This window comes from Sminthopsis crassicaudata, chromosome 3 (assembly GCF_048593235.1).
Source record: "Sminthopsis crassicaudata isolate SCR6 chromosome 3, ASM4859323v1, whole genome shotgun sequence".
NCBI lineage: Eukaryota > Metazoa > Chordata > Mammalia > Dasyuromorphia > Dasyuridae > Sminthopsis > Sminthopsis crassicaudata.
The window spans coordinates 111,530,106-111,551,619 of NC_133619.1; positions in this window are offsets into that span (position 1 = coordinate 111,530,106).

Genomic DNA, 21,514 nt, shown 5'->3' on the forward strand with positions numbered 1-21,514 from the left:
AGCACTGGATTTGACTAGACTGGAGGACAGACAAATTCAAATCCTCCCTTTGACACTTCAGGGATTTGAGTCACTTAACCTTTATGTGCCCCAGACAACTTTCCTCTTGAATTTATTTACTAAGGAAATTACAGCTCTTTCTTACACATCTTTAAACCAACTATACACACCTCTGAGAGATATTTGTATCTGATACTTTTTAATCTAATTATAGAAAACATGGCATTCTACCCTTCCAAAAAGATTTATTGGTTTTTCAGGATGGTAGGGAAGGTATTGTGGGGGGTGCAACCTGGGAACATGAGGGAGTGTTTTTCAGGATGCCACAGATAAGAACATAGAAGCCCCTTTGCCTAAATAATGTCTTATATATGACTATTTTGGCATGAATTAGAATTGTTGAGAGGAAAGGTAATATTTTTGGTAGCAAACCCTATTTTACAATGTATTTTTGAAAAATCTTACCCTTCTTAATATTAATGCTAACTATGCATATCTATATGAAAGGTTTCTTAAAGAAGATTCAATTCTCTATTCTTTGTGGAGGATTTGAAGATCAAAAACTAAGATAACTCTCCATTATCTTAAAAAAATTGTGATAGGGAATTATTTCCTACATAACAGGATAATAACCTTGTTCAGATCCTTTACCCTTCAGACATTATTCATCATTCTTTAATCCTCAAATGATAACTTCTCAAGTATATTCGACTAATGGGAATATTGGAGTATGTGAAAATAACATGAAAGTGAATAATGAAACAATTCAATATTAAGTAGAGGAGGATTTAAGAAATGCTTATGATTTAGTGTTCTTTCAGTAAATCAAACAATCAAGGCCATAACGGTCAAAATCCTTTCATCCAACAAACATTCTAGATGTCTCTGTGTTAATAAATACATTCTATGCATTTAACATTAGTTTTAAGACCTCAGGTAATTTCCTCTGATATCAGCACCACTTTCATGTGTATGCATATACATTTATGCACATATAAATACATACACATATTTATTTAGATGTACATATACAGACAGAGACTACAACAAGCATTTTTAATATTGTAAAGAATATGGCCTTCAGTTTCAATTGCCTAGAAAATGGAATTGCTTGTGACTAATCATACACACTGTAATGTGTGTGTGTATGTGTGTGTGTGTGTGTGTGTGTGTGTGTGTGTGTGTATGGATGGATAGACAGATAGATAGATAGATATGGTTGGCCCTAATATATAACATACAACTAACTACTGAGCGAATTAATGGGAACTGCACACTCTAATCAAGGAGATAACAGATCACTTACACTTTTATTTAATGGAATGTTCTATAAATACATTAATTTCAATATAAGAGAATCTTTTTCATCCTCCAAATGTATATGATGTTTATGAAAGTTAGCTCAACTAGACATATATTTGAATTTGGAGCAAGGTTGTGAGGTAAATAAAACTAATATCTCTGGTATATTTTCTTCAAAAGAATGTTGCAGGGTAAAACAAACCTGTCAGGACAGCCATTAAAGTTTATGTTATTCTCTAGAAGTGAAGAGGGAAAATGCAATAGAAATTTGAGCTGTCATCACTCTCTCTCTATACCAAATTTTTAAAAATCCATTACATTAAATTCTTGTTGTCCCACCTTAAAATAAATATTTTCTGCAGTGTCTAGGTCTTCACATCTCTGTGATATAAATATTCTTAATGTTATGGAATGCAATTATTCCACATAGTATAGTTAAAGGTTGTACAATAAGATAATTTATACCCTTCAGCTAAAATTCTGTCCAATATATGAATGTATATATATATATATATATATATATATATATATCCCCCACATAGATAGATAGATAGATAGATAGATATGTAGATGTGCATACACACTTATGTTAGGTGTGTGTCTATACTTTTGACTGACTTACTATGCAGAATTAATTTGCTTTCATTGTCAAGTCAAATTAGACCTAAGAAGTACCAAATGACAATGTAACTAAACAGTACCTCTTAACTCTTTATTTGGTCCTATTCTTTCCTTTCAGCTCCAGAGATTCTTCTTAGACAATGAAAAAAAGAAACAGTTTTTCCTCTTATCTATTTTCTGTTTGTCTTAAATAGTTTAAAGTGTATTCAGCTTGCACTCTTCTTACACTCATATATCCAGTCTATTATAAACTAGTAGGAGTTTGCTACTTAAAAACAAACCCCCAACATGAAAATAACCCATATAAGATAAGTAAAACAATTATAAGTAAGCAATATTATAATAAAATAAACATTTTAATAAAAATTATAATCTGATATAATTGTCTTTTTCTCCTAAGACAATATGGAAATTTTGGTGTGAATCTTTAGACCTTGGAAATCTGACTAATATAAATTAGGACTTGATTTACTCTATTGATGATTATGCAGAGTTAAAGTCTATACTGAACGTAAAAGTGTCTACTACTGTGTCCAAGGAAATCATAAAGAATGGAAAAGGACCATATGTGAATAAGTATTTGTAGAAGTTCTTTTTGTGGCAGCAAAGAATTGAAAATATTTAAGTTCATCAGTTGGGGAATGGCTGAATAAGTTGTGGTATAAGAAGCTAATGGAATATTATTGTTCTATAAAAAAGTGAACAAACTGATTTTAGAAAGGCCTAGAAAGATGCTGGCCAAACAAGCAGATCCAATCATATGTAGTATACAATAACAAGAAGAATGTGTGTTGAAGTCTAGGTTCAGGTTAAGAAAAGTTAATTAACTTGCTCAATGTTATACTGTATTAAACAATCAAAGTACAATTTGAACCCGAGTCCTGGTTCTCAGAGGCAGTGCTGATTCAATCAAGTTTATAAAAAAAAAAAAAAATCAGCTATTATTATATGCAGGAACCTGATTGTTTACATGAGGGCAAGAATATATATATATTTGCATGTTATTATGCACGTAAATTTCTTGAAGGTTTGGATCTATCATATATATATATATATAATAACATGCAAATACACAGTTAACTATGTACAAGGTAGAATGCTTCAAAGAATGTCAAAACAGGAAGGGAATTTTGAAAGAAATTATTCCAAACTCTTCACTATAAAAATGAGAAAACTGAAGCCCAGAAAGTCTAAATATTTGAGCCAAAGATGCATAGCTACTGTCAGAGACAATATTAGAACCTTTGTGTTGGATTTACTTCACTTTCCATCATTTTGATTCAAAATCCTTACTAAATAACTACTCTTTAATTATATAAAATTATTAAGAATATGAGAAGAGAAATCAAATTTTCAATAGTTAAGGATCTTAATTCTACCATAATATAAAATACAATGTGTAAAGTAATTCAAGCTAACTGAGATGAAAAAAACAACAATTTTACTACAACTGAAGTATATGAGGATTGCAGAGTTAGAATTGGCAATAGAAGCTTTCATTGCATAATAATAATATATGGTCTTTGTTTCCCTTTAAGGATGCCATTTTCACAATTTCTTCCACAGTTTAAAAGGCCTAATACAAATTTGACTGCAAAGCAAGGACTAGTGGCCTTCTGGTAGAGACTTATTATAACCCAAACTTAACATTATGTAATCAAAGCTCTACTTTCTTGCATTTAGTTCCAGACCATTAAAATTTTACGTTAGTTCATCATAATCAGTAAATCACATTTAAGGCAGGCTGATTTCAAACTACATGTTTCAGAGGACTACTTGTTAAAATCTATTAATGCAGGAATAACAATAAAATGAAATGGAAAATGATAGACATAAAGCTGGTCTAAATATCTACGTATTTGAAATATCTCACATGGAAAAAAAAATTATAAGTCAAATATTCCTAAATGGTTTTACTGGATTTATATAAGCAAGGTTCCAAATATGTTTTCTTTTCAATGATTTTAAGAAGTAACAAAGTATATATATATATATATATATATATATATATATATATATATATATATATATATTTTGTGAACCCTGACAGAAACCACTTTGTATAGTGTATAGTATAGTATACTCAGCAAATAAGTTAAATCAATCAATCAACAGGCATTTAATAAGAACCTAGTAGGTGCCAGGAATAGTGCTAAGAAAATGAAATTCTAAATTCCTCTTCCTTTCAATTGAAATAGTCTTAAATGTCAAGGAATTTAATACAGTAGTTAACATGTGTATGTATATAGTAACATATATATATGTATATATGTGTGTGTGTATAAATATATATATATGTGTGTGTGTGTGTGTGTGTGTGTGTGTGTGTGTGTGTGTGTGTGAAAGTATTGTTATGTCACAGTCTCCTTGAGCTGTTCTACCTCAGTTTCCCTGCACTAGTTTCCCTTATTGTCCTGACTGAGTTTCCCTGAATGGTTCTATCTCAGTTTCCTTAACTGTTCTGCCTCAGTCTCTTAAGTTGTAAAACCCCCCTGGTTCATTAAGACTGTGGACCATTTGCTCTAAGGTTATAAATTGTCAATGGGAGAGGAGGAGCAGATCAGACTTTCTGGCTCCTAGCTCCTTCTGCCTTCAAGAATTTATGACACTGCCCCTCTAAAATATTCCAAAAGATAAGACTATCTCAGATACTTGACTGACATCTTTACTTCTGTTATTCAAACATTCTGATTCTGGCTTTTAGTAAGAATTTACGGCCTTCCCCCCCACCTCATGCTGATAGAAGCAAGCTCTTCTAACTTTCCCTGCTCTAATTTTCTTTGTCTGAAAAACCATAAAAGGGTTTATCATTCCCCCATTCATTATTGGATACTTTGAGACGAGAGTCCTGTCCAGTCAATTAAACTCTCTAATTAATAAAATATTAAAAACTCTCTATTCTCTATTTTGCCTCAATTTCTCCTGCATTACAGTATAAACAGATTAAATTTATAGATAGGAAGGGAGAACAATTGCATTTATGATGAATCAGTAAAGACTTCATGTCCAAGTTGCTGCTTCTGCTGGAACTTCTAAGAAGTGAGAGATTATATGAGACTGAGATGAAGAAGTACAGATAGAGAATATCCCAGATATAGAGAATTATTGCAAAAAGTTAGATACTAGAGATGGAATGTCACAAGGAAGAGAATTCATCTTTGGTGAATTGTTCTCATTTTCATAAGACAGGATTTGCTCCCTCTGTTCCCTCAGCTAAACTCATTTTCTAGTCTTTAAAAAAAAAAATAAATAAATAAATAAAAGGTATGCTTTAAATAGAGCCCCTCCCATAATAAATTATAGCAATTAGTTTGAATACATTTAGTTATATGTTTTCATTCTTTCCCTAAGTGGTAAATAAGGAATAGACATAAATCAATTCTATTTTAGAAATGAGGAATTAAAGAAAGGAGATAGGAAGATTTGAGTTCAAATTCAACCTTAGATACTTACTAACTTTGTGACCTTAGGCAAGTAATTTAACCTCAGTTTATTTCAGTTTCCTATCTACAAAATAGTGACAATGAGAGCCTACCTCCAAAGATTGTTTTGAAAATTAAGTAAAATAATAATTATACATTTCTTAACATAATGCCTGGCCTATAATAAGTGCCATATAAATGTTAGCTGTTATCAACTATTATTATCCTTATTTAATTGATTGATTCAGCCATCGTTTCTTTCACTAAATAAAAATCTATTAATCACATTTTATATGCAATGTACCTTGGAGGTCCTGGAGTAGATGCAATGATACATTAAACATAGTACCTGACTTTAAGGAATTGACAATTTAATAAATGATTTGAATAAAAAAAATAATTATACATTAAAATATGAATAAATAAAGAGATACAAACAAGTCTCAAAAGAAAAAAAATGATTTTACATGACTATGGCTATGGTTGGAATACATCAAAAAAATGAAGTGGGAAGAAGCCAAGTAAATTTTAAAAATAAAATAAAGGCCCTCCCTGAAGGAATTAGAAAGAAAGCAATAGCTTAGAAGGGTGTCAAATCTTACCCAAACAATTAACTTTGAAAACAAAATAAAATTGCTCAGAAGTCAATTAATCCATGAGACAGAAGAAATATTGGAATGAAGCATATAAGTAGAGAAAGGAAATGTAAGATAACTAATATTAAAAAATGATATGGAAAACAATTTAAGGTCCATACTTATTAATAAATAACAAATTTTAGATTTCTTGAAAACCATAATACAAAACAAATGGTTGTTTATATATTTATCTTATCATGTACTCATATTATGAGAAATAGCAAATTCTGAACTCTTCTTTCTACATTACTATATCTTTATGTTCTTCACTTTCCCCTCTTTAAATCCTCAAAACAGATCCACTCCACTATCCTCTCCCCTCAGTTTTTTTTTTTTTTTTTTATTACTTCCTTTTGAGGATTTTAAGTTGACAAGTTGAAAGAAAGTTCTATGTTGGCTATCCTAGAAGCCCTGGAGAGTGATATCTACCCAGTACAAAAGAGACAATTATGGAGGCTCAGCACTTGATTCTCAACAGAAGAGGTTCATCTTTCTTGAGGTACTAGTAATGCACCTAAAGTTCCAGTGCTCTGAACCTCAAAAGTATAGAAATAACTTCCAGAAAGGGGAAGTTAAAGCAAGAACCCAACAGACATGAGCAGGCTAGAGAGGAAAATCACAAATGAAATCTTATATCTTAGAATCAAGGACAAAATAGTGACAGAAAGAACATAGAAATCACCCCCAAAAGGAACCTTAAAAGGAAAATTCCCAGGAAATTCATAATCAAAAGGCAGAGCTCCTAGGAAATAAACAATCAACAATAATGAAGTTATCAAAAAGAAACAATGTAAATAATGATAAGAAATTGCTGTCAGAATAACACAAGTCTTAGTAGCTTCTACTAAAACTGAGAGATTTTGAAATACAAATATATCCTAAAAGTCAAACTATATAGGTTTAAAATGAAAAAAAAAAACAAAAAAATCAAAAACTAATTTCTGCTAAAACTGTGTATAATTCTATAGGAGAAAAGAAGACTTTTAAGATTTTTTGGTGAAAAGATTAGAACTGAAAGGGACTTTTAAATAAAAATACAAGAATAGAGAGAACCTAGAAAGATAAGTTATTTTGAGAACTTCAGAAAAACCTAGATGGCCATGTAGTGCTAATCTCCTAATGGAAGTGGCATCTTGTACTATATTCTTTGAAAGAAGTAAATAAGAAAAAAGAGGTCCTGAAGGGAGGAATACTTCTGTTTTAAGGATTTAAAAGGGGAAAGTGAAGAGAAAATATGAGAATACAGTAAAAGTCAAAGGGAGAGAAAGGGTGGGAACTCACAATTTCTCATCATCTGAATGCATGAAAATTTTATAAATATTGAAGAAGTGAAATAGAAATAGTGAAGAAGGGAAATCAGATGAACTTCATTTTTATTTGAAATGGACAAAGTATGGTTATACCAATTTGGAATATGAATACACAAAACTTTACAAGGAAAAAAACAGTAAGAATTCAAGGGAGGATGGGAAGAAGAGGTAAAGTTTAATATCTAAGAAAGGACAGATACCAGCAAACATCCCCTATCCCCTCCACACATACAAAACCTAGAAGGTAAGCTAACCTTTTGAAGACAGAAACAAAAGGATAAAGAGAGAAAAAGAATCAGAATTCATCAGATATTTGGGAAATGGTTGGACAAATAATGTATGGTGATATTTTTATATAATAAAAAGTATATTAAAAAATTCGATGCATTTTTGCTAGTATGACATGACATGGAATGGAGTAAGAAGAACCAAGAGAAGCATGAGCAAGATTATGGAGATAAATAACGTTAAATTCTGACAAAAAGAAAGTACTATCCATACTTTTGAAGCCCAATGACGAAATATGCTATGTATCTATTGACAGATAGACATATGGACACAAAGTACAGTCATACATTTTTGGACATTGCTACTTTGTTGCAATTGTGCTTATTTGTGCTTGTTACAAATTATTTTTAATTTATTTTAAACATTTTGTTTTTGCTCTTTTAATCTTTATCTTGTTTAATTTGGTGAAGGGAAATTAGCAATAGAGATGCAAAAAAAATCCATTGTAACCTTTTTAAAATAAACAAATAAACAGTATGAAATGAAGTATTATGTTTCATAAAGAAGCCTCTTTTAGTCTTTTCTGTGTATGGAAGTCATATTTTAGTTGAGTTTAGAATATAAAAAAAGAAAATTTTTAAAATGACCCTAGAATTTAAAAGTCTACTTTTGTAATCTTATATTTTGAAAATGATATTATTATAATATATTATTATTATGATATTTCCCCCCCAAAAAATTACGAAGGAACTACATTCAAATCTGAAGCCTTCTTATACAAAGCTTCATATTTTTAAACTTTTGCAAATAGAGCTATATTTTTTTTTCCTCCCCTGAGGCTGGGGCTAAGTGACTTGCCCAGGGTCACACAGCTAGGAAGTGTTAGGGGTCTGAGACCAGATTTGAACTCGGGTCCTCCTGAATTCAGAGCTGGTACTCTATCCACTGCGCCACCTAGGTATAAATATAGGTATAAATTATTAACTATATATGGCATTGGAATTTTTATACAAAGTTTAAAAATTCGGCAATCTTAAAAATGATTTAATATGTGATTAAAATGATTGATTTCTCACTAACTTAATTTTCTTCTTATAACAGTTAAATATTTATATTTTTCTAACAGCAATTCATTAATATATTGTTATTAAAATGCTACTGTAGAGGAATAGTTTTTAAACCATTTCCTTGTAATATAGTATTTTTCTAAACTAAGAATAAATTTTATAATTATATTCTATTCTAGTACTCAAAACTGCCTCTCCCTAACTTCCATGTATCAAAATTTAGCTCCTTTCATCTTGAGTTCTACTTCTCTTGATCTAGGAATCAAATTATATTCATTGATCCTTTCCAAATTTTCCAGGTCCATTCATTAATTTTTCCTGACCCATGTATAAGTTGTAGTCCATCTCAGAAACTCGAATGGAAAACTGGGAATTAGATTGCGAGTATGAAAGGTCATTTTCTTTTCACAATAACAACAACAAAAAAGTTCCAATATACCAACAATAGTAAATTTCTGTACCTTATTTCCAAAAGACCTGAGCTTAGAAATTGGTAGGCATCTCATGGACCTAAACCCACGTTTTCCTCTCTAGTAGAGTTCATAGCAGTTATGTTCTGACCACAGGTAGGTAGACAGAGTTTCTAGAAACAGGAAAATTTTAGTTCAAATTTAGCACCAGATATTTCTTAGCTGGGCAACACACTTAATTCTGTCTGTCTGATTTTCTTTGTCTGTAAAATTAACTAAAGAAAGAAGTGGCAAAACATTCCAGCATCTGTGACCAAAAAAAAAAAAAAAAATCACAAAATGGGTCTTGAAGAGTTAGACAAGACCAAAAATTTACTGAATAACAAGAACAATACTATGCTAAGCTTATTTGAAAAGATTTGACATACCTGTTAAATTAAGTTCTCTATCTCTTTAGAGATGATAAAATGGTCAATGAAAAGGGGAGAAAGCATTTTAAATATAATTGTTCATTCTAATCTAGACATAAAACTACACTTGACCAGCAAATGACGTCCATAAATCCTGTCTTTCCTTTTTCCAATTCATCTTGCCAAAATAATGATTTTTAATGCTCAAATCTTATTATTTTACTTTCTTGCTCAAAAGCATTTAACAGTTTCTTTTTGCCCTTATCCTATTGTATATGATATAAATGTATTATTTTGGCATTCTAGGCCATCAGGGATAATATTTCAAATACATTATCCAATTGTTATTTTATATAATCTTCCTCATAAACCCTAGCTTTTCTCAGATTATTCTTCAGTCCTGTTCTACCTTCTTCAGATTTCCTCTGTCTCCAAACATTTCTACATTTTCTCTTTCATGCTATTTAATATTGCTACATAATGAAATTCCTCTTTCTTTTCAAGGTTAAGCTTATGTGTTTCCCTTGTAAATGTTCTTCTTCCCTCGATTCATCTATTTTATCATTGGGCATAAGGTTTCTCTAAACCTCTTCAGTTTTTTCTGTCTGAACTCTTCTAAGTATTTAATTTTATGATAATTATTTATTACAACCTACTCCTCCCCTCACTAGATTGAAATGTTTTTGAGGGAAGGATCTATGAGATTGTGTATTTTTAATACCTCAGTCACTTGATGATATTTTTTCAATTTTTTATTTAATAAAAATTTATTGAATTTGAATTATGATAGTTTCTGTAGTGGCTAAAGCACTGGGAAAATCTCACAGACATGAATTCAGAATCCCATTGCAAAAGAATAGTCCTTAAACTATTTCATTGTCACACACTATTTTTCTTTCTTTAGTCTCTAATTTTTAAAACCTAAGCTTATCAATTCATAAACTTCTAGGCAAAGTGTCAGGATACAAAGTTTCAAATCCTATCTTTTGCCCTCCCTATACATGTGAGTTATTTATTGTTGTTCACATGTTTCATTCACATCCATTTTTATAACCCCATTTAGTATTTTCTTGGGAAAGATACTAGAGTGGTCTGTCATTTCATTCTCCAGCTCATTTTACAGATGAGGAAATTGAGGCAAATATGTTAAGTAACTTACCTAGTATTTCACATATAGGAATTCTTTGATGCCAGATATGAACTTACTTCTTCCTGTCTCTAAGGCTTAGAAGCTTATACATTGATGGATTGAAGAGCTTCATACACAAATGCTATTGTTATTATTATTATTACTTTTGTTATTAGTTATTCTTATAATTTTCACATTTCTTAAGTTTTGAACTGGAGTATTTCAATTCAAAAGAATCATGGAATGATAGAAAACACTTAAGATCTCAATTCAGTGTCTTTGTGATATAAATGAGGAAAATGATCCCCCTGAACTCTGAAAACTTAATATGGGTTGAACTACAGTATATCTTTACATTCTTGATAAAGGAGGGAATCTGCTATAGAAATAACTCCATAAAGAAGTTTCTAGGATAACTAAAATTATTTTATCTATGACAACGCGTTCCTGGAATAAGTTATTAATAAATAGTTGTTTAGACAGTAGTAGCAATAGTAATAATATTATTTTTGAAATAAAGAATCAATTTCCTTTTTTGCCTACTAAAATCAGCTTTAATTTTCCTCAATTGGCTTAAATTGCTTTTCCTATATAGGCCTCCTAAAATGTCTTTCATAAGTTGGAGAGTTTAAATAAATTATTTAAAGTAATAAGCAAAAAAGAAATAAGATATGAAATACATAATGAGGAAAACCAGCAAATGAACCTGAAATTCTTTGATTTTAAGGAAATGCCAAGTTACTTTTCTGATGTGCATCACAGGACAATGCTGAGTTCTCTAAGGCTACTAGCAGAAGACAAACTCTGGAAGAAGAAACTAGAAAGGTGGGAAAATTATGTATCTATTGTCTGAGGGCAAGTATTCCTAAATTAAAAGAGACTCGTAAATGTCAGCTTGTAGATGAGGTAGGTAATACATTTTTCAAATATAGTGACTTTACCTTTTACCAAAATTTATTAAGGTTGTGATTTGTGTCAGTCAATGAAATTTGCCACCTATAAAAACCCAGATATCTGAAATATAGAAGTGCCAATGGATTTATTAAAATTAAGGATGTTTTGATATAACTGTGTTCCCAGTTCTTGGAGGAAGGAAAGATATAACATTAAAATTGTGTTTTTCATAAGTTTTCTCAACATTTCTTGATGTTACTAGATTAACCTTAAAAAGATGGGAAACAAAAAGTCACTTTTTCAAAAGAATCCATTAGGTTTTTAAGCAGTTTATGTCAATGGTCTTTTAAGGAGAATTTCCAGAAAAAATGTCTTTAAAATTTCTGGAGTTGAACTACTGATCAGAGAAATGCAAATTAAGACAACTCTGAGATACCACTACACACCTGTCAGATTGGCTAAAATGACAGGAACAAATAATGATGAATGTTGGAGGGGATGTGGGAAAACTGGGACACTGATACATTGTTGGTGGAGCTGTGAAAGAATTCAACCATTCTGGAGAGCAATTTGGAACTATGCTCAAAAAGTTATCAAACTGTGCATACCCTTTGATCCAGCATTGCTGCTATTGGGATTATATCCCAAAGAAATACTAAAGAGTGGAAAGGGACCTGTATGTGCCAAAATGTTTGTGGCAGCTCTTTTTGTAGTAGCTAGAAACTGGAAGTTGAATGGATGTCCATCAATTGGAGAATGGTTGGGTAAATTATGTATATGAAGGTTATGGAATATTATTGCTCTGTAAGAAATGACCAGCAGGAGGAATACAGAGAGGCTTGGAGACTTACATCAACTGATGCTGAGTGAAACTACAGAGAGGTTTGGAGACTTACATCAACTGATGCTGAGTGAAACGAATAGAACCAGAAGATCGCTGTACACTTCAATGTTGTATGAAGATGTATTCTGATGAAAGTGGATATCTTCAACATAAAGAAGATCCAACTCACTTCCAGTTGATCAATGATGGACAGAAATAACTACACCCAGAGAAGGAACACTGGGAAGTGAATGTAAATTGTTAGCACTACTGTCTATCTACCCAGGTTACTTATACCTTCGGAATCTAATACTTAATGTGCAACAAGAAAATGGTATTTACACACATATATTGTATCTGGGTTATATTGTAACATATGTAAAATGTATGGGATTGCCTGTCATCGGGGGGAGGGAGTAGAGGGGTGCTGGAACTCTATCTTTCCAGAAATCAGCAGGAGTCAGGATCACTAAACGTCTTTATTCTAGATCTTTACCGTCGCCTCCAACGCCAGGTCAGGAGAGTAAGTGAGCGTGAGTTCCACCACCCAAGTTTCTCTTACTCCTCCCACACAAGTCACTTCCCTCTCTTTGTCTCACCAATCAAGTCAGCACAGAACACCTGGGGAGGGTCAACCTTAAACAAGTTAATAGGGAACCGTCCAATTGGCAATTAGTCTCACGTGCTTCATCATCCAAGTGCATTGCTCAGTTCTAGCCCTTTACAGAGGGGGGGATAATTTGGAAAAATGAATACAAGGGATAATATTATAAAAAAAAATTACTCATCATATATACTGTGGAAAAAATTCTAAATAAAATAAAATAAAATAAAATAAAAATTCTGGATTTGTTAGTGCCTCTCTTTCACACACATAAATACACACACACATACATACACATATTTATTTATTTGTGGATATTTATACATATATACATACATATTGTATATCTCCATGCTTACATACAGATTTCTTAAGTTAGAGATCTTTTGTCTTGCTTTATTCAATTGTGTTTAATTGCCTATCTGTGTTTTATGTGGGATTTATAGGAAATCTTTTATTTTTGCTTCTCTGTATTAATTCTGGCTCTGAAATGCTTATGCAGCGGACAAAGTTGTAGATTTCACACCATAAAAAAGATAGTGGTATTGTATATTCTCCCTCAAATTAGGGACTAAACCCCTAGACATGGATTTTCACAATATGAGAAAAAAAAACACATAACTTAAATAAGATATATATATCACACATTATATATATATATATATATATATATATATATATATGTATATATATACATATATATATATATATATATATATATATATATATATATAAAACATATCTATCTTTCCATCTGTTATCATCTAAACTATCTATCTTTTTATTAATCATTATACCCTTGAATGCTGGAAATCACATTTGGTTTCAGGTTTTATGTGTATTGGGTGGAGGGTGAGTTTTTTTTTTTTTTTTTGGGGGGGGGACAGAATTATTCTGTATATCTCAGAACAATATATTTGGTTTAATACTCTCTATTCCCATTGCCTTTACTTTCATATGGACTCCCTCATTATCAATATATCAATAATTGCAATGCCTTTCTCATGGGTGTTACTGAAGTAAATTCTTCTGCTCCTCCATCCTCTCTATGACACATCAGAGCATGACATTTTATCATGACTTTCAATGTCCTATCAATGAAAATCTCAAATGTAAAATGAAAGATTATACTAGATTTTGTCTATTGTTCCTTCAACCTCTAAATCTGTGATACTATATGAATCTATGATAATATACCTGACAATTTAGGACCTTTGCAACTGGCCCCTCTATAATTGTCCAGTATTCAGTATCTTGTATTAATATCTTCAGTTGAATAATCCATGATCCAACCAAAATAAATTATTCTCATCTCTTATTTACATAATATTCTTTTATACATCCTTTTCTTTAATCAACTTGTTTGTTATATCTGGAACCCCTTTTTCCTTAAGCTTTCAAATACCACTACTTCAGAAAACTTCCCTAGATCTCCCTGGTTGATAACAATAATTATTCCCTTAAGAAGCCACATTTTTTAAACTTTAATTCACTTAATTTATACTATTATGAGGCATAGTTATTTGCATTGATATTTTACTATGTGAGGTGTTCCATAAATCTAAGTGCAAGTTTCTGCAGGTTCGTTTGTTCATTTTAAGCTTTTGGAGATCAGGGACTCTGTTTTATCCAATTCTCTATCATCTTTGGTACTTGACCAAGCATACATTAAATGGTTGTTCTAGGATTAGGAGATGGTACTTGAGTTCTGAAAGGAGTGGAAATTCTTAAGTTCAGAAGTGAACAGCAATATCTCCATGCCATCCCCAGACATTTTCTTCTTGATATAAAGAATCTGATTAATAACCCAAAGTTTCAAAACTTGATGGTAAAAAAGGGTGACTTAAGGTTGCTTTGTTTGTCATAGGTACCTTGCCATCCTATTTTAATAGCTAACATTTACACCAGAACACAGATTTTCAGTTTTATTGAGAACAAATTTACAATCCTAAGGTCGTCATTGACTGACACATTTATCCCCATTTATTTCTGGTAGAAAAATAAAATAGAGGCAAAGAAAATAGCACTTCCTAGGACAATGACTTATACATATCATAGTGAAATTTTCCAATTATATATTTTATTATCTTAGCTATGTTCAAATAGTACAATTCATTTCATACTTCTTACATGTTGGCTTAAAGACAAGAAAGAAATTAGGTTTTGACCAGAACATTAAAAATAATTGCAGCATTTTTATTTCTATGCCTAGGTCAAAAAAAAGAAAAAAAAAAACCTTTGATATTTCAATGTTATAAAACCCAGAATAGCCAAAGAAACTAGTAAGATAAAATTTTCAGCTACATTTTATAAAATCTAAAACTTTCAAAAAAATTTTAATTGGATTGATTTAGACAACTGATCTAGATAGTGGTGATTATCTTCAATTAATCAATTGTAGAATTATAGGATGTTGCATTTGGAAGGGACCTCAGAGTTTATTTAATGCAGTCTTTACCTGAAGCATGCATTGGCTCAAAGTATGACAAGTAATTATCTACCCCCTGTTTTAAAAAAACTCCTAGTAAAAGGAAACTCACTAATTCCCAAGACAGCCCATTTCCTTTCAGACAACTTTACTTATTACAATTCCCCTCCTTATAGTTAGCTAAAAGCTGTTTCCTTCTAGCATCCACATATCATTACTATTTCTTTGTTTTTCCTGCAGCTACACAGAATAATAATAGATAACAAGACATCAAAAACTTGATGATAATTAACAAGGCATTTTTGATCCAAGCTTAAAATCTTCCAATCAATGGTTTGGCATGCCTTCACTATCCATAGTTTCTTACTCTGGCTATGTGGGATGGCCATGTTCCCTCACTGAAATTAAAATTTAATTAACGAAGAGCTATTCAGTTGTTACCATTTGATTTTAAAATGAAATACAAATGTCTTGTCTTGCACTGAAGTTTCTACTAGTTTGTGTTCAAGATACCTCTCCATATTCATGTCACTTAATTCCCTTCAAAAAATTTTTATACTAGTACAACACTAAATAAATGTTAGTTACTAGCTTTCATTATATCATCATCATCAATCATCATCATCATCATCATCATCATCATCATCTTTATCATTATTTTTATATTTCTTTACACATACTACAACCCAGTCCACCTATTGTTCTTCAAACAATATTGCCTTTCCCGCCTATGGTATTGTACAAACCATCACTTAGGATTTACAAATTTGAAATGTCCTCTCTTATCACTTCTGAACTTAAGAATTTCCACTCCTTTCAGAACTCAAATACCATCTCCTACATAAAATATTTTTTGATGATGTTCTTTACCTGTGTTTCTTCTCTGAAATTATCTTCCATTTACTTTATGTATGTATACAGAAATAAATATATATTTACATATTTTATTCTTATAACTTTAATTTTCAGTTTTATTCTCCTCTCTTTAGAAAACATTCAATAAAATAAATAACAACAAAAAGATAATCTATCAATAAAACTAATAAGCATTTTGAAAAGGTGATAATATATTCAATATTTCAGTCCAATAGCATCCCAACTCTGAAAAAAAAAAAGTGGAGATATACTTTCTCGTATCTTTTCGATGGAACCAAGATAAGTTATAATTTTGCTACATTGTTTTTATTCTTTTCTTTTTTCTCCCATTTACATCATCATAGTCACCATATGTTTTCTTTTCCTGATTCTTCATTTTGACATATGATCAGTATTCATCATATTCATTGTTTCTTATAGCCCAATAATGTTGCCTTACATTCACAGGCCAAAACTTGTTTTGTCATTCCCCAGTCTATGAGCAACTACTCAGAATACAATTTTTTTTTATTTGTTCTATATAACTACTAAGCATCCGAGGCATATTTGAACTCAGAAATATGAATTTTTCTGACTTCAGGTGCAGCATTCTATTGTGCCACCTTGCTACTCCAGTATTTGCTCATATACTATACACACATAATATATACATACATATATATGTGTGTTTACACACATATATGTTAGTATATCTTGTATATGCACACACATATATATGTGTGCATATTTTTTTCTTTTAATAAAATTAAAGTCTTTTTAAAGGCAGGAACACTTTCATTTATTTCAGTAGTGTCAAAGCACTTTAACTTTAGTTATTGATTGACTGAAATTGAATCTATCTTTGAATTTCCAAAGCAATTAAATTTTGTTCTTAATAGGTTTATAAATAATAATTCATAGTAATTTAATTACTACCAGAAATACCTGTAGTGTGACCCTATTTCCCTAATTTTCCACATTGTTTAAAAAAAAAGTATAATAATAGCACTCATCTGCCAGGTTGTTGTGAGATTAAAACAACATTGTTTATAAAATTATTTGCAAATCTTAATGCATAAATGCTAGCTGTTAAAATGAATTGAATTGAATCTAAGTCTTCTATTATCTCTAATATCTAGCACAGTTTTTTGTGTACATTAAATAATATAGCATAGAATGGAATGTGATGGACTACAATATCTTCACTATTATTTCAAGTTTTGGTCATTAATCACATTTACTAAAATATATATTTTTATCTTTTACAATATCAATAATGAATTTAATTTTTGCAATAAATGGAAAGCAAACTATAAGTCTTTTGTCAAGCAAAGGTGAGGCTGACCAGACAAATTAAATGTTTATCAAGTGGCTTGATGTCGTGATATCGTTTTTAGCATATGAAAGAGAACCTTAGCAGTTGTTGTTACTGCAGCTCAGTAACATACTCTTATTTGCCTTTTTTTTTAGGGTCATCTTTTAATACAATATGAAATGGCATATTAATTCTAACTCTTAGTATAACAGGTAAATACTGGAAAGATTTTAGATTGAGTAAACTTATTTATTAAGAAATTGAACAGATTATGATATTTCATGGATAATATTTGTAGTTTTGAAATTTGTTGTGTCCATTGTTTAGGGAACACCCCATGGTCAATACTCAAAAACTACAGACAAAAATATTACCAGGATAATAAATTTGAAATATGTTGAAATTTGATAAGATTTTTATGTTTTAGAAAGAATAATTAGCCATAGAATTCCACACTAACATCAATTATGCTTTAACAACTAGAAGTAACTACACTAAGATACTTAAGGAGAATATGCCCTGAAGCCACAATTATTGTCATATCTGCAATCTCCCTGATTAGTAATTACCATTAATTTTCTTTTAAAATGAGAGAATGTGTTTTTATTCAGCAGAAAAACCTGAAATGAAGAGCAGAACTTATGTGTTCAGCTCCAGTTATTTAGCAAATGTATTTTAAATGAAATATATCATTTATCTTACTAAATATGTTGGACTAGAGAGGACAAGGCACTGTATAAGATTAGGTATAGAATTTCTATTTCTTTGTCTTCCTATCTCTCCCATTTTCCTTCCTTCTTTCCTTCCTTTTCTTCTTAACTTGTCTATTGTGTACTTGTTTTTCTATCATTACTATTCCTTTGTTTTACCTGTAGCTATACTGAATAATAATAGATAGCAACAAATCAAAAATTTGATGATAAATTAACAAGGCATTTCTGACCCAAGCTTAAAATTTCTCTTTCTCTTTCTTTTTTTTCCTCTATCTCTCTGTCTCTGGGTCTCTGGGTCAGTCTGTGTGTGTGTGTGTGTGTGTGTGTGTGTGTGTGTGTGTGTGTGTTTCTCACATCCTTCCTTTTTTCATTCTTAATTTTTTAGAAGAGGAAGACATATGTTTCTGTAGGGATTGCAAGACTATCAGAGAAAAAGCATAGAGAGTGCAATGTATATGAGCAGAACTTATTACTTCCATGACTAAGCTGTGTCACATGGGGTATTAGTTTCTTGGATATATCTTTTTTTTTTTTTTTAATAGCTAGCAATCATAAAGAACTTACTATGTGTCAAGCATTATTTTAGCACTTTCAAATATTATCTTATTTAAATTTGATAACAACCTTGGGAGTAAGATAAAGTTATTCCTATTTTACAACTGATGAAACTAAGGCAAACAAAAATTATGTAACTTGCTCAGTCACACAACTAGTAACTCTCTGAGGCCAAAGCTGAATTATTTCTTCTCTAGCTGCACTTTTTAAATATGCATTGGTTAACCATCATCCAGCATAAAAATATAAGTACAGAAAAAAGACCATTGTGTAATACTGTGAATTGTATAGAGCTATTTTTAAAGTGTGCATCATACTCAACATTATAATAGCAACACTGCCTTTTCCTTTTTCCCTGTCTAATTTTACTTATTCTTTGCATTTTATTTTATAATTTTACATTGGTCTTTTCTTTTCTTTTCTTTTCTTTTTCTGTATTAGTTTCACTACTCTTCTCCTCTCTGAAAGCTCTGAAAATCTTGAGCTTTAGGTGACTCCATCAAACCTATCATTTACAGCATTTGGTTGAAGACAGACATGATCATAATACATTTTTAAACATGAGTAAAATATTGGATTAGATGATTGCAGAATAGAGAATTTAAGAAAAGACAAACAACATGATAATTTTCTATCTAGTATAATTTAGGATTTATGCTTGTGGAGAAAGAATAGAGTTTGGAAATTGTCCCAAAATATCTCTAACATTATGATTGAATCACAATTAATGAATTATAATATCTTCTGAAAGGTTACAAAGGCCTAATGATGAAAAAGAAACCTGAGGGAAATTACTAGGGAGAAAGCAGTATTTGGGAAAATCAGGTGAAAAATAGAATGAAGAAAAAATGATATTACCTCACTCTTTTCGATTTTCTCGACCTAGACCTGAGGTTGTAGACTCTTTTGTAGCTTATAATCTCTATAACAAGTCTAGTAAAGCCTAGAAATCATTTTGTAGAACAATTTCATTGAAAAACAATGACCAGAAGGATATTAGAAAAACAAGTTCACAATCAACAAGTTAAGAACTCCAGACACAGATATATCAAGAGCATCCTGACAATATAGACTTCTTTTTCTGGACTGGCAAGATTCAGTTTCCCTAATGTCAAATAAAAGCCAGGTAATAATGAAATGAAAAAAACAAAACAAACAAACAAAAAAAAACCTAAAGGGTTGTTTGTTTTTTTGCCTCTCCCACACAAATGTTCCTGTGATTTGTGTCTTCACTTATTTGATCTATGCAATCAAATTTTATAAATTATAATCATCCCTGTTATATAATGAAATAAGACAATGTAGTATAGACTATATAAACATTAAGTGTCTACTGTGTGCCAGGCACTATGCTAAGCATTTAAGATACAAGATAAAAAACTGGGAACCAATCAGTGGGCTAGAAGGTAGGAAGACCTGGAAATGTTATCCTGCCTCAGATAATCGCTAGCTATTTGAACCTAGGCAAGAAGCTTATTCCCTTTGAGTCTCAATTATTTGGCTGTAAATTAATAAATTTGACTTTATGACCTCTAGGATTTCTTTCAGTTCTATCAATCCTTACTATTATAAATATTTTATATTACTTTGCATCTTCTTTTTAATAAAACATAAACAAATCTTTTTTTGTTTACTTTGATCATACATTGGATATGTCAATATAAAAATAAATAGCCTGTGAGGCCTGACCAAGTCTATGTTTGTGATCCTGTGACTCCGTCTATAATTTTGTTCTGTCTACTGTTAGTGATAAGAATGGCTCCATAACTTTCTAGAGGATTTCTTGATTTATTATAGCCTCAATCCCCAGGACAATACAAAAACAGTCTCTGGTCATGATGCTCTTAAAACTCACTGGATTAATCTCAGTTCTTGAGTAAAGTTTTTTCAAAAATGGCAGGTATGCCAGAATGTGAATGTCTTTGGTAGAGAGTGCAGGGCCATAATCTGATGAATATTTAAATATGATTTTTATAGAGATATTATAATGGAAACAACACAAATAATTAATTCAACGGAAAAAAATATCCTTTTGAAGTATAACGAGTACTGTTAGACATTCTTAGCAGTAGTTGTAGCCACATATTAAATAATTTCTTGGAATTTCTCAAAATTTTTTTTCAACAGATAGCATTGAAATATTAAATGTGAAGGTAAATGTGTAGTTTGTTAGTAAATAGAATTAGCAAATTTTCTTAAATTTTATTAGCAAAAGCAAAACAAGTATATTTTTATTGTTTCTATTCGATCTAAAAATGCACGCTTTATTAAAAACAAATAACATTTTTAAAAGAATTCAATTATCTACTTTATCATTCAGGCAGTGGATATAGTAGATAACATAATGATTTAAGAGTTAGGAATACTAGTTTAAAATTGCATGCCTGATACATATTTTGTTGGACTCTAGGAAAGTCATTTAATTCCTTATTATTAATTTACTTAATCAAAGATCAGTTTGACATGACTGTAGAAACTTCTTCAAGAAGAAGTTTCATACTTATAGTCACCAAATGCTAATATTCATGTACTATGTTTTAGTTTTTACAATTCAGAGTAAATATATATGTATATGTTTAAAATAAACATACATACATTTTACTATATACATATGTGTATATTTATACATATGTGTTATATATACTTTTTCTCAGCTGATGTTGAACTGTTGAGTCTTGCCTAGGAAAAGTCATTAATCTGGTTGATTTCATCACACTGTGATTCAGGGAAAGAAATTTATTATTTATTATTATAAATAATTTCCCTGAAATAAATAGAAGCAAAAAACAG